Genomic DNA, 4932 nt, shown 5'->3' on the forward strand with positions numbered 1-4932 from the left:
TCATAAACAATACTATAGGCTAGTCCCAAAGAACAAGGGGCTAGGCCAAATAGGTAGCAAGTACTCATCTCCAATAAATTGAAGAGGTAAAATCCTATGCCAGCAAAAAGCAAAAAGCCAGCTATATCTGGAAGACATCTCTGAAAAGTAGTCATTTCCTAAGGGTTCTCAATACTAGCAATAAAGCTACCTGACATAAGCAATTTACAAGCATCAATGCGGAAATTAAATTAAAAACAATAGAAAATAAGAAAACACAGAAGCAACATACAACCCTAGACTTGGAGTTCAACAGAGGCAAACCTGGGAGCAATGAGGTGGAACAATTATAAAGTACTCACCTAGACTCTGAGGTGGTAACAGCAGAAGTAACAAAGCAAATGAATGAGTCTCTAGAAAAAAACTCAAATTAGAAATAATTTCTCAGAGAACTGAAATGGTGATGATCATAATGAAAGACATGGTTAGTGAATCTACAGTAGATACAAAGAAAAAAATATAAAGGAGCATAGGAAAATGATGGAAACCATGAATACCCAACATAGGAAAGAAATGGAATCCATGAAACAGATTCAAACAGATATGCAGGAGATTAAAAATTCTATTGAAAGTATACTCAGCAGAATGAATGAATGTGAGGACAGAATATCAGATCTAGAAGACAGGTTTGTGGTTAGTGATCATTAAAAGAAAGATTTCTTAAAAATAGCAATGGGTCACAAAAATCAAGCCAACAGATGCTAGATGATGCAAAAAAGTAAAACATAGGATTGATCAGAGTCAATGAAAAAGCAGGAAAATAGTGCAAATGACACAAAATACCTGTTCACAGAAGTACTGACAGAAAACTTTCCAAGCATGGAAAAAGAATTTGATATACATTTAAGTAAGACATATAGAGCTCCAATTACCCACTATCAAAAAAAATCTTGGGCTGGGGATTTACCTCAGTGGTTCTGGCACCTGCCTCTCGAGAGCAAGGTCCCAAGTTCAATCACCAGTACCAAAAAAAAAAAAGTGAAAAAAAAAAAAACTACACCAAGGCATATAATAGTCAAGATTCCAGAAATTCAACAGAAGAACGGAATAGTAAAAGCTGTTAGAGAAAAGAAACAAGTCACCTGTAAAGGAAAGTCCATCAGACTCACAGCAGATTTCTTAACACAAACTCTTAAATCAAGAAGAGCTGGGAGTCAAGTATTTCAAATCCTAAAAGAAAACAACTTCCAACCCAGATTGATGTACCCTGCAAAACTATCTTTCAAAATAGTTGGAGAAATATATTTCCATGACAAAGAACACCTGAGGAAATTTATGACCATCAAACCAGGTCTACAAAATGTTCTGAAGGATATTCTAGAAAGAGATAACAAAGACTACAACTCCACAAACCCCAACAGAATGAATCCATCAGGCAAGGCAAGCAATTAAACAGAAGGAAAAAAAGGAATCAACAACAGGAAAATAATATGACAAGGATAAGTCAATACATGTCACTTACAACTTCAATGTAAATGATCTTAATTCACCAATCAGAAGAAACACACTGCCCTCAGAACAGCTCTGGCTGCCACACTGCCTGGCCATTGTATTCCTTGTTCTCAGCAGGCTTGGGGGCCTCTGCTCCATGGCCCTTAGTCATGTCAGATTCTGGAAGTTACAGTCAGCCTGGGGGTGAGCAGCAAAGTTATTCTTCCTATGGAAATCAAGGCAACCAAGGGTATGGACAAGTACCACAAAGCTATTCTGGCTGTTGACAAAATACTGAGTCTTCATATGGGCAGAACTATGGCAGTTACTCCAGTTATGGACAGAGCCAATCAGGTTATACACAGACTTATGGTGGTTATGAGAATCAAAAGCAGAGCTCTTATGGCCAGCAGTCATATAATAACCAGGGACAATAACACACAGAATCTTCAAGAGGCCAAGGTGGAAGAGCACCTTCATATGACCAATCAAACTGTGGTCAGCAAGATTCGTATGACCAGCAGTCAGGCTATGATCAACATCAAAGTTCATATGATGATCAATCAAATTATAATCAGCAGCATGAATCCTATAATCAAAACCAGCAGTCCTATCATTCACAAAGGGAAAACTACAGTCACCATACACAAGATGACTGTTGTGATGTGAGTAGGTATGTAGAAAATAATAGAGGATATGGTGGGTCACAGAGAAGAGGTAGAGGGCATGGGGGATATGACAAGGATGGAAGAGGTCCTATGAGAGGATCAAGTGGTGGTGACCACAGTGGCTTCAAAAATTTTGGTGTTCACAGGAATTATGGACCCAGACCAGATGCTGATTCAGAATTTGATAATTCAGATAACAACACAATCTTTGTTCAAGGACTTGGGGAGGGTGTATCTACAGATCAAGAGGAGAGTTCTTTAAACAAATAGGAATTATCAAGACAAACAAGAAAACTGGAAAACCAATGATAAATCTTTACACAGACAAAGGCACAGGGAAGCCAAAAAGGGAGGCAACAGTGTCATCTGATGACTCTCCTTCAGCTAAGGGAGCCATTGACTGGTTTGATGGAAAAGAATTCCATGGCAATATCATTAAAATGTCTTTTGCCACTTAAAGACCTGAATTCATGAAAGGAAGTGGAAGTGGAGGTGGACAGAGAGGCTGTGGAGGCTATAGAGGCCATGGAAGTTTTCAGGGGGGAGGTGGAGACCCCAAAAATGGGGACTGGGTTTTCCCTAATATGTCATGTGGAAATATGAACTTTGCTTATAGAAATTCCTGTAATCAGTGCAATGAGCCTAGACTGGAGGACTCTCGTCCCTCAGGAGGAGATTTCTGGAGGAGAGGCTATGGAGGAGAGAGGGGCTACAGAGGTCATGGGGGCAGAGGTGGAGGCCGAGGCAGCCATGGTGGAGTTAGAAGTGGGGGTGGCTATGTTGGGTTCAGAAGTGGTGGCTATGGTGGGGACCAAGGAGGTGGCTATGGAGGAGACCAAAGTAGAGGGGGCTATGGAGGAGACTGTGGTGGTGGTGCCAGTAGAGGCTATGGTGGAGTCTGAAGTGGAGGCCATGGAGGAGACCGAAGTGGTGGTGGCTATGGAGGAGACTGAGATGGCTATGGAGGCAAAATGGGAGGCAGAAATGACTACAGAAATGATCAGCATAACTGACCATACTGATGACTGTTTTGAATGTTCCTTTGTCTCTGACATGATCCACAGTGAAATTGCCAGAGTTTTGTCTGCTGCTTTCCTTGTGGCCTCTTCTTGGGTAGTGAAATTAAGTGACATTTGGATTTTTATTTGGGTGGGAGGGCTGGGACAGTTTTTCTTTTAGAAATGTCATTGAAATTTCCCTCTTTAATTTCCAACCTTCTTCCCAAACCTTGAAGCAAAGTGCATTGTAAAATATTGCCAAAATGGAAAATGTTTTGTAATACTGTAATAAAGAGTGCTCTTTCTGTGGGAAAAAAAAGAAGAAACAGACTGGCAGAATGGAATCAAGAAACAAGATCTAACAATATTCTGCATACAAGAAACACATTTAACTCAAAGAGAAATTCATAGAAAGTAAAAGGATGAAAACAATACTCCATGTGACAAGAAACTGGAAAAAGGCAAGGACAGTTATTCTATTTGCAGGAAAAATGGATTTTAAGTCAAGACTGATCAAGAGAAACAAAAAAGTCACTATATACTTGTTAACAGAACAATCAAAGAGCAAGAGATAACAATCATAAATATATATGTACCAAATACCAGCACACTCAACTATACAAAACAAATATTAATGGATATGAAAAATCAAATAAGTACTAATACAGTTGTAATGTGGGACCTCAATACTCCATTGTCACAAATAGACAGATCAACTAGACAAAAAATATCAACAAAGAAATACTGAACCAAATTTTTCAACAAATGAACTTAGTAAATGTCTACAGAGCATTCCACAATACAACATCTGAATACACATTCTTCTCAGCTGCACATGAAACATTCTCCATAATACTCCAAAATAGACCACATACTAGCACATAGAACATGCTTAAGTATATGCAAAACAACTGAAATTATATGATGCATATTATCACACCATAGTGCAACGAAATTGGAAACCACTGGCAAAAGAAACCATGAAAACTGAATTAACACATGGAGATTAAATAACACCCTTCTGACCAACCAAAGGGTCACACATGAAATTAAAGAAAAAAGTAGTTTCTAAAATTAAATGATAAGGCCAATACAACAAACTGGAACTTATGTGATGCATTGAAAACATTTCTATGAGGGAAATTTTTAACAGTGAATTCCCATATCAGAAAAACAGATTGAGCTGAAATAAACAAACTAATGTTGAACTTCAAGTTCCTAGAAAAAGAAGAGCAAGTCATGCTCAAAGCTTCTACAAGGGAGAAAATTATAAAGATCAGAGCAGAAATTAATGCAACTCAGACTAAGAAAACAATACAAAGAACCAATAAATTGTTAGTTCTTGGAAAGATTAAATAAAATTGACAAACCCTTAGAAATCTTATCAATAAAAGGAAAGAAAAGACTCAAATCCATGCAATTAGGAATAAAAAAGATGAAATCACAACAAATCCTGCAGAAGTCAAGAAAATCATCAATATCTACTTTGAGAATCTGTATTCTAATAAGATGAAAAACACAAGACGTGGAGGGGGTGAAGGGCGCACAGATAATGGGGGAAAAAATAAGAACCAAGATACATCATGTACAGGTACAAGCACCCAATGATAAATGTAAACGTATTGTATACCTAAAATGTACCAATAAAAGAATTTAAGCAAAAAAAAAGAGAAAAACACATAAGAAATGGACAGATTCCAAGATGCATAAGAATTACCAAAACTGAATCAAGAAGCTATAAAAATTCTAAATGACCCAATATCAGTCAATGAAATTGATGATACAATTAAAAACCT

At 37.7% G+C, this 4932-nt stretch overlaps 1 pseudogene; it reads left to right on the forward strand.

Moving 5' to 3' along the window:
- Nucleotides 1-1640: 1640 nt before the first annotated feature.
- Nucleotides 1641-3593, forward strand: LOC101696797 (TATA-binding protein-associated factor 2N pseudogene; annotated as a pseudogene).
- Nucleotides 3594-4932: the final 1339 nt, after the last annotated feature.

Source organism: Heterocephalus glaber, unplaced genomic scaffold (genome assembly GCF_053883595.1).
Source record: "Heterocephalus glaber isolate CG9 unplaced genomic scaffold, H.glaber_assembly_v1.0 deba00001608, whole genome shotgun sequence".
In the NCBI taxonomy this organism is placed as follows: domain Eukaryota; kingdom Metazoa; phylum Chordata; class Mammalia; order Rodentia; family Bathyergidae; genus Heterocephalus; species Heterocephalus glaber.